Below are 10,425 nucleotides of genomic sequence, written 5' to 3' on the forward strand. Positions count from 1 at the left end.
AATTCAGTCCCAGGGTTTATCAAGAGGAGTATTTGTAACAGAGCTATGAAAGCATTTATATTGTATGCAGACACTGGTGTTCATTTAGAGGATTGTGTCCAAATTTGGTTGCCCATGTGGAACAAAAATGCATTTAAATCAAAATGGATGGCAGCAAAGAACCATAAAATCATTACAAAATGTCATTGCTTGAGATAACATACGATCTAGCAATGTCTCCCAGGATAGTGTCCTAGACACCCAATTTCTTTATACTCCACTTGACATGACTTCATGTGGAAGGTGGTGTGGGCCTCCATCCCCTCATACATGTTGATGACAAATATGAGAACATTTCATTTACATTTGTGATAAGCCTGAACATGATCAGGCAAAAGGATCTTTTTCTATGCCTAGAAACAATGCTTTAGGGGTCAAATATTCTTGAATTTTTTAAGGATGCCTGAATACTAATACACTGTTATCACATCTAACTGCATGGTTTTAAAAGCACCTTACGAACATATACCATTCCCTCATTTCCTTGGTTGCATCAAACTGGTTTACTGTATTTTGGTAAAAGTAAAATGAGCTACAGTGAAAATTGCTTCAAGCTTCCCTCTTAACTTTGAAAAAGGAAGGCATTTCTGAGAGTATCTGAGGTATGTTCCATCTCTAGTAAACTCAGTCATACTGACTTTGAGCTTTACTCTTCTTGTGTCAGAATCCCAGCATCCCAGCACGGTCAGGTTGGAAGGCACCTCTGGAGACCATTTAGTTCAACCTCCTGCTGAAGCAGGTTCTCCTAGAGCAGGTTGCACAGGAGGAGATTCCAATTAGACCTCCTCCATTAGACTGGTGTCTAATGTTACCTGCTCCTTCAGTAAAGGAAGAATAACATAACAGTCATCCTTCAAGTCCTCAGGTCCCAGAGGACCTCGGTAACTGAATTCTGCAGGAGCACAGCTATCAAACACTGGGGGAATGGGGTGATCAAAGCCTGATGGAAGGCAGTCCTCAAATCCCAGAGCACTGCAGTGCTCAGATGCTGCATGGGTGCTGTTCCCGAAGTTTTGGGCACATGCATTTCATTAACTGAAGCAGAAGGCTTTACAGTTTTCATGTCTTCGAGTACCTCATACATATATATATATAAAAAAGCAGCAATATGAAACTGATGGCATCCTCTACAGTCTGTTCCTGTTAAGAATAGTCATAATTTGATCAACGGAAGAAAGCTGATGCTTTCCTTCATCTGTGTCTCATAACCATACACACAGATGCAGTTGCAAAAGTTGTACGGGCTGCATCGACCCTTGCTATGACCTGCAGCCGCTTGGGGCTGCTTGATGGCTAAAAACAATTAAAGACAAACGAGTCACACAGCCAATCCAAAAAGATTTGCAATGTGCAGGACTATGCAATGACACGCATAATTTGGCTTGTATATGTCTAAAAGCCCTGATTTACAGATGCTGTATGTGTTATTTTTGTAGAAATATATAAATACAGTCATTTTTAATTCTCTGTGTGTGTGCGTAGGGAAGGGGATAGCTCAGCACACTCTTTCAAACCACCCTGTGTTTATTTTTCTTTCTGCAGCTACACTTATCTATTACCCTCCCTGCAATTAGGCTGTATATCACACTGTTTAGACCAAAACCACTTGAGCTGGGATGGGTTGAAAAGGAAGAAAATAAATTTCCATCCTGAGGATGTTCAGCTGAGTCCACTGGGCCGTCATAGCTCAGATTTCAGGATGGCAAAAAGGGTGAGAATCACTCTTTATGGCAGCTAGAACCAAGACTCACTGGGGCTCAGAGATCAACTGCGTTTGGACTAAAAAGGAAGAGTCTGATTAGAAGAAAAACTTGTCCGTCACAGTCACTATAACTATAAATTACGTTGCTTGCTCTTCCTTCTATCGCTCGTTCGGAGCCACCCCTACCTGCTCAGGTGCTGCATTCTTTGCTCAGGATGGTCAGGACAACAAAAAGAGGTTTGAATTACAGGAGAAAAGGTTGAGATGAGACATAGGGAAAATCTTTGCGACATTGAGGATAGGGAAGCACTGGAATAGCTTGCCTGGAGATAATTACTCAGTCTCCAAAGTCAGAGACATTTAGGAATGAATTAGACATATGTCTGTCAGTCAGCCTGCTATGCCACTTTTCATACTCAAAACTGACACAGATTAACCCCCCCCCACCAAAGCCAGACAAAACTACACCCTCTTTAAAACTACCCAGTGTGATGGTGCCTATAAAGCAAATATGGATCTGTGTCCCAGTTGTCAGACACACATTAGATGCCACAACGGAGGATGGAGTGAATTTAAAAATTAAAAATAGACTGTAATAACTGAAATACTTAGACACAACTAATGTCAAAAGAAGCAACTCTGAGTGATGGGAGTTGTTGTGCTGCTCAAGTGGAAAAGGCACAGAGAATCAATGATTTCTCTGGCTATTTGTAGTGATCAGTATGAACGATGAGGTGCTGGTGACTCGTCTCATGGACGCTGCCTTGTAACAGAGCCTACGACGGATTTAGAAGCGACTAGTAAACTGATGGTTTATAAGAGCTCTTGAGAAAGTAGCTAGAAGCCTCTAGCTTCTAGGAGTGGATAAACCGCGCTGCTAAATATCTAGGAGAGCGCAAAGCTGTAATGAAGCTACAGGCTCACAAAAGCAAACAAGGCCGCTGTGATCCATGGTCTGACTTCTTCCATGACAGGCTGCAGACCTTTCCTGGATTTCACTGGTTAATTCTTAATTAAACCAAGTGATAAAATGTCTGGTAGTTTGTTACTCTAGATTTGTTTAATTTCAGTTTCTAGGACCTGCATCCTTCTAAACCTTCCTCTTCACTGTGGAAAATGCTTTTGTTTTCATTTTTTTGCCCCTCCTGAGAGGTAGTTTCCTCATATTCTCCCAGCTCAGATGAACAGGCTGAGCCCATAGAATTACTAAGTATAAATTACTTTCCTCCCAATTCTTCAGTTATCTACATGGCTTTTCTGTTCAATTTTCTAATTTTTCATTAGGAGCAGAGGTAGTATTCCTTTAGTGACCTTGCTGATGCCAAATAATCTCCTTACTCCACTCTAGTTATTTTTTAATCAAGTTCTCTATTTTCTACTTCAGTTTTTTTCTAGGAACCGAGTCAAGCCAAAGCACATATAATGTCCTTATAGTCCAATTAGTCGTTTAGGTTATTAGCAACTATCTAGCTATTCCATGTCTTATTGAGAATGAGCTTCCCACCCAGCTTCACCAGCTTAACAATTAGCACCTTCTTTAAACTGGTTGTCTAGCCTTCCCCTAAGGAGCAACTGATTCCACCAGTATGGGGTGAAACTGGGGTTGAGATTGGGTGGGCTATCGATCCATTGATCAGTCAGTCAGCCTGATGATTATAGAAGGAATCCTGGATTCCTGCCTTAAGGACTGCAGGGGGGAAGAGGACTCCTTTCCCAATGCTGAGCGTGCACCTCACTTGCGAGAAGCTCCCTGTTCATCAGCCAGCATGTCACATGCTTGGAGGCAAGTTATTTAGACCAGTTGCTTTAAAAGAGCTCTGATGCTTCTTCTGATTGACTGATAGAAGGTAAAGTGTTTTTAATATCTGGATTTACTTCAGTAGTGAATATAATATTTTTTTCTTGAACCTTTCACTTTTTCTGTGTTGTTATTTCTGGTTTAAGTTCAAGTTGTGCTCTCATGTATGAGACGCATAGCATTGTTAGGGGGGTTTATTATTTCCAGTGCACTCTACAGGCTCTACTTGGAATTTGATCTGCCTGCCACAGATTATCATTTTGCTTCCTGTTTTTAAATGATTCTAATCTTCTTATTTATTTTTACTAACATCTTCAGGGACAGGACTCTGTTTGAAAATGTACTCCCACCTTTGTACTGGGATTTAGGGCATGTTATAAAGCATTCTTTAAGGGTTCTGGGCTGTCCCTCGTCTTCTGCATGTTTAAGTCTTTCTCCTAGCTTGTTTGGGAGAAATATAATTCTTTCCAGCTTTATGGAACTGCCTCTAGGAGGATAAGTATGTTCTCAGAAGATGAGAAGCCAGTGAAGTGTCTGTCTTTGAAGACTGTAGGAAAGAGGAAGCCATGAAACTGTAGTTCCAAGTTCACTTTTCAGGGAAACAACTTGTCCTGGTTTCAAGCTGGGATAGCGTTAATTTTCTTCCTAGTAGCTGGCACAGTGCTGTGTTTTGCATTTAGGATGAGAATGATGCTGATAACACATTGATATTTTAGTTGTTGCTAATTGGTGTTTGCACTAAGTCAAGGACTCTTCTGCTCCTCGCCCACCCCACAGCCAGCAGGCTGGGGGCACAAGGAGCTGAGATGGGGCACAGCCAGGACAGCTGACCCCCACTGACCCCAGGGACACCCCAACCATGTGGCATCACACAGCGCATAAACTGGGGGAAACTGGCTGGGGGCTGCTGCTCGGGAACTGGCTGGGCATCGCTGGCAGGTGATGAGAAACTGCACTGTACATCACTTGTATATTCTAATTATTTCGTTATTATTATTATTTCTCCTTTGTTTTCTGTTCTATTAAGCTGCCTTTATCTCAACCCACGAATTTACTATTTTTTTCCCTCAATTCTCTGCTCGTCCCACTGGCAGGGGGGAGTGAGTGAGTGGCTGTGTGGCATTTAGCTGCCTGCTGTGATAAACCACAACATAACTATAAGAAATACTTATCCAGGACACAATTATACAAAATACTATCCTGTAAGAGCTTACATGCTGTTTTATTAAGAGGCATTACTCTTCTGGCACATCCTTCTGCTCTCTTCCTATGCATGACTAGATACAGGCTTTACAGACAGGGGTGTGGGAGATCTCCCATTTGTATTCACTATCAAGCCTCTGTTGTCTTGGGTTTATTCTGTTTATCCATTCAGGAAAAAAATGGCTTTTATGTCACAATCCAGCCATCTAAGAGGTGAAGTTGTTGTTTTTTTTAGGAGGGTATGAGTTGTGAGATATTTGATCTGTGACTGGTGGAGGCTGATGGTGGATTAGCTTCAGAAATCCTTTGGGCAACAACAGTCCTTCTGGCAATGTGATAAATAAGATCAACAGCCGATTTATATCTGATGATAAAACCAAAATAACATCACGCTCTGGCTTTTGCTGCTGATTAATTTTAAGCAACTTGCTTGAAAGTCAGAGGACCGGGAGTTTCACAGAAGGTAATGGAACAGGGAGAGGTGCTGAGTGCCATGCAATGCCTGCTTGTGATGGATGGAAAACCAGGTGAGGAATAAGAGATGGAGCGTTGGCAAGGGTTCCTACTGTGCAGTACGTGCATGGAAGATGGGTACAGCTGTGGTTGTCAGACTTCCTGATCAGCCCAGGATGCTCTGAGGGACTGTTGGGGTCTCAAGCAATCAGCCGGGTCCGCAGCCTCGTCCCCGCTGCTGGTACCTGAGGTTGGTGCTGGTGTTGCAGCTGTAACCTGGGCTCAGGCTGTGGGGGAGAGCTGGGAGGTGCCCCCTCAGGGACTCCCTGCTTCCCTCAGGTGCTGCAGAGGAGGCAGGAATTTCTCCTTAGCTGATGGCAGAAGGACCTGCAAAAGGGAGGCTTGAAGGGGCTATGGCTAAAGGGCTATATTTAAGAAAGGACGATAAATGCCTTTTATTTGTTTTCAATGTGGAATGGAACTTCTAAATATCCTACTCTTCTATTTGACATTGTAGACTAGAGGGTTCTGGCTTGTGTTAATCTTTGACTGGTAAGAAGCACAATTTCTGCTTGAAGGTGCCCGTTGCACATCGGTGACACACACCAGCCTGGCACAGCTCAGAAGGTGCTGAATGAGGGGGAGGGCAGCCCCTTCTGGCGTGGCCACCGATGACTATGGGGAGAAACGGACGTTTCTGGACATTCCTCACACATGCAGGCAAGGTCGTGTTCTCCTGACTGCGGCATGGGCGAATAACAGTTGGAGCCATCAGAGCATGCAGCTACTTAATGCAAATTAATTTGTTGCACTTATATGCTCTTTTAGAAATTAGGAAATAGACAATAAGATCGATTGCATCGCCCTTGTCCATGTAGGAAAACCTATGACGTGGACATCGTGTACCATATGGAAGAAAGATGTCGGAGCAGTCTTGTGTATCTATGCAAGATCAGCAAGAGATCTGGGCTATCTCTACAAAGTGCTGCGAGGCACAGCTTTCTTCATGGAAGAAGGAAAAGCCATCTGTGGCCCATAAGTGGGAAATGAGGATGTATCTGGGAGGTGTTCATTGATAAACTACACATAGGAAAGCAACACACATTCTAAGAATGAAAAAGTTATGGACAAACATCTAAGAAGAAATGAATATTGTACATTCAGTGTGGGAAGTTTCTGCTGTTCTGGAAAACAGTGACTCAAAAGGGTTTGGGAGCTGTGGTGGAAATGAGCTCATGGTGTAACACGGTTGTCAAAAGTGCTAATGGAGTTCTTTAATGAGAGAATAGGACTTATGGAGGAAGAATGCTTATTTGGGATTGGTATGGCTATGTCTGGAGCATGCTCCAGGAACACCACTGAGTGGAAAGAGTTGGGAGAAACCATTAAAATGACCGAAGGAATGGAAAAATATGTCTAAAAAGAGCTCTCAAAGATCAATCTCTTTAATACAAAAGAGAAGCTGTAGAGTCTCTCAGTTCCTGAATGTACTTGGCAGGGTTGGAGGCGGGATGCGATGACAGAAGGGTTTGCCAGCAAGATGACAAAAGCATAATGAGATGAAGTGACCAGAAGTAGAAGCCGGGTCTAAAAAATTTCCCAGATCTGAACTATTCTGGCTCTACTAACAGTTCTACTTTAGACCACCCAAATGCTGATTCAGGTTTTCTACTATAGAAATTTTAAAAGAAAATAAATATTTCAGTAAGAAAAACAAATACTAAGCAAAACTGCTGGAAATGACATGGTCTGTGTTACATGCTAACTAATGATTAGGCATTCGGTTTTCTTATGGTCTTCCAAATCCTGGAATCTGTGCTGGGAGGTGGCTGTTCACTTCACCTAGGGCATGCTGGGGACACGCTTCTCACCCATCATCTGGGAGACAAATTCAGTAATTTCACAGTTTCCCTATCAACTTAACCTACCTCTCCATTTCCTTATTTTAAAGGGTATTGGTGTGGGTTTTTTTTTGGTTTTTTTTTTTTTTTGTTTTTTTTTTTTTTTTTTTTTTTTAATTCTGAGATCTCTGAAGCCTCTTTAGCTCTAGGAAAATAAGTGAAATTTCTCTCCAGTGTCAGGCTTTGAGTCAGACCTACTACAGCCCGTTCTAAACCTTTAGAAAGCACACGCTGGAACAGTGAGCTTTGAGATTCAATCTGCAAATGATAAAAAGCTCAAGGTGAATCCCCATATAATATATACGCAGATATTATTTAGGGGTATGCCTATATATTAAAAATATGTAGTGATGTACTAATTTTTTTCATTTGTTGTGTCCCCTGAAATGCAAAGCGTATTGCTTTCAGATGATCTGTGCGACATTGCTTTGCTGCCACTTCGTGTTTTTTAAAAACAAAACAAAAAAAGAAAGAAAGATAGATGGGAAATAAGTCTTTGTAGATTCTATATGGCTCGGGTTCAGAAAAGTGTCAGTACAGATTCTTTCTAACTCATGTTTTTAGTTGATCACAGGAGTGAACTAGATCTGCTCAGCCCAGAGCTTTGTCATTTTATCGCATGTAACAACTGATGATTCAATGTGGGCCATCGTGGCCGGTTCCCCACGGTGGGATCAGTCACCTTTATAGTTTTTCCTTTAAGCAAACATATTACAGCCACCAAGAAACAGGGGTGCCGTTCCCAGGCGCAGCCTTCCCGGGGGTTCCCCTGGCAGAAGGTACCTGCTGCTGCCCCAGCAGCGCTCCCTGTCCTGGGTGGCCCCGCGATGCTGCAGGGACGCCTGGTTGGGGCACCTGGAGAAGGACCTGGCAAAGCCCAGTGCCACGTGTGCTCCGCAGGAAGGGCAGGCACGCTTGTGTGTGTCCGCTCAGGCCAGGCTTTGTTTGTAACTGGGATACTGCTATTGACAGGCTGAACACATACTTCATACTTTGCTAAACAAAATTATCGCGTTGAACGGATTTGAAATGCTGAATTAAATGCTATTATGTCTTCCTAGTTATTTGTAGGTGGGAATGCATCACAGATATTTTTCATGGCATGAGCATTTAAAAATGCAGAGGGGAAAAAAGTGTAGTGAGTTGCTTCCCGAGTAGAGCACTGGTCAGTGCTGCCTTCTACTTCCTTGTAACTTTAATTAAATATACTTCTTTGAAAACTAAATAAAATTTGAACGACCCACGTGAAAAAAGATTGAAGAGAAATAGTGTGATTTGAAAAACAAATTTCACAAGCAAATGCTATGCAAGAAGTCAGTGGGCTTTTTTCATTAAATTTGCTGGTTTTAGAAATGTTGTTAAAAAGTAACAACGTTATGCAATATTTCTTCCGTGCAACTATGTATGCCACATGAGTATGGGCACTTAATTAATGAGGTGTTAACTATCTAGTCAGTGTTTTTAGTGGGTCTTTATTCTGCAAAATACTGGAGGCTAATTCCTGTGTGTAGCTCTGCTTGTGAGTCCACTTGTGCATCACAAGCTAAAGGGAATACTGAAGATGCAAACCTGTAATGAAGCTGGCAAAATTCTTCTGCAGTTTTCATTGAACTGTTTTTTTCCATGTACAAGAAAAATCAGATTTCCCCCCTCCCAAGTTATCTTCCCTATCTGTGATCACTTGTGTATTTTTTTCATTTGGGTTGGAATGTTTGTGAAAGCTTTCTGAGCCTGCTTCAGCAGAGGAAAAAAAAAAATTATTCTGTGAAAAGTTCTGCAAAAAGATGCACAGGGAAGTGCAGGTTTGGTATTTGGAAAGCTGAACCAGAGATGTGTTCTTAAAAAAAACAAACAAAAAACCCAAAACCACAAAACCCCAAAAAATCAAGGCAAAAAAAGCCCAAAGCAACGCAAACCACAAAAGTTGTACATTTCCCGCCCCCAGCCGCCCCCCGCCCCCCCCAACTTCAAAAGACCTTATTTTAGAGAGACTGTGACTAAACCAGCCCAAAATGTAGGCTGGAGAGACTTCAAACTATTGAAATAAAATGTACATAACCTTGGGGGGGGGGGGGGGGGGGGGCAGATCTACAGTCAAATAATGCCTCTCGAGAGCCCTTCCTGCCTCCATCAGAAATGTTTCTGATATTAAGAGGATAGCCCACAAACTGTGAAAATGCCAGAAAGCAGCAAAGGCACATTTGAACACAACGCGCTACACTTTTCTTTCATCATATAGCTGAAAGTCAAAAGAAAGAGAGCTGTATAATATACAAGGAGAAATAAAGTAGGGGAAAAAAATGTAGATGAGAATGTAGGGGGGAGAAAAAGTAGATGAGAATGTGGAAAGCAGTAAGAAATGCATCTGTTTAAGAAAATCACAAATGTAATAAAATGAACAATGTTACTGTTTGTTTTCTAGGACTGCAGTCATGATAAAACTGATAAAACACTGTAGGAATTCAGGGTAGAAGAAAAATGTTGGTATTGCAAATGGCAATTACAAATTATCTTTACATTTCGTATCTTGTTAACTCTGTAAAGCAACTGTTGCTTGCTAAACTTGCACAAAATTATACAATATTATGAATACTAATGGAGGATTAGACACTTGGGATATCTGTAGTGTAAAGTTACCTTTTTGTGACATGCTAGAGAGAGAACTTACAGGGCAAATTAGTAAAAGAATTACAGTCCAAAGTTTGAAGAGAAATATTACCACTCCCAAAACAAATCAATTCTAAACCGTTAAAATCTTTCAGGAGTTACAAAAGTTTCAGCAAGATAAAGTTTTTTTCTATTTCAATATTATATAGTAATTTTATTTACCCCACTTGGATGGGGAAACAAAATAATTTAGCCAGTCAAATGAAGCAGTGTAAAAATACAGCATAGGAAATATACTTTGTTAACATTAAAATCACACAATAAAAGAGTGTATAGAGATAATACAACATTTAAAATAACATCAGAAAAAAAAGTAGACTAGACTAAAGAGCAAGATTTGCAACAAAAAATTGAAGAGCCAGATACATCAAACAGAATCAGAACAATCTAAATCACTGGCAGCACTGAAAAAAGTGTTTGAAGTTGAGCAGAAAACTGGAGCAAATAAATGCAGAAGAGCAAAAAGGTAAAATATCAAAGTTCAGAGAGTTTTAAAACTTTACTGCGTCCCAGACAGTGAGATAGCTTTGCAGGACTGAGTAGAGTGTAAAGGAGGACAAATATCTCTAGTGCCATGGAGCAGTAAAACACAGTATTTTAAGTCCAAGCAACACAGTGGAAGTTAAATGCCCTGTAGAAGAAGTTAAATATTTAGGTCCTAC

At 41.3% G+C, this 10,425-nt stretch overlaps 1 protein-coding gene across 1 annotated transcript in view; it reads right to left on the reverse strand.

The window, feature by feature from the left end:
* Nucleotides 1-10,425, reverse strand: part of ASIP (agouti signaling protein) — a 57,562-nt gene that overhangs the window by 16,374 nt on the left and 30,763 nt on the right. The window lies entirely within an intron of this gene.

This window comes from Falco punctatus (genome assembly GCF_963210335.1).
Source record: "Falco punctatus genome assembly, chromosome: 10".
Taxonomy (NCBI): domain Eukaryota; kingdom Metazoa; phylum Chordata; class Aves; order Falconiformes; family Falconidae; genus Falco; species Falco punctatus.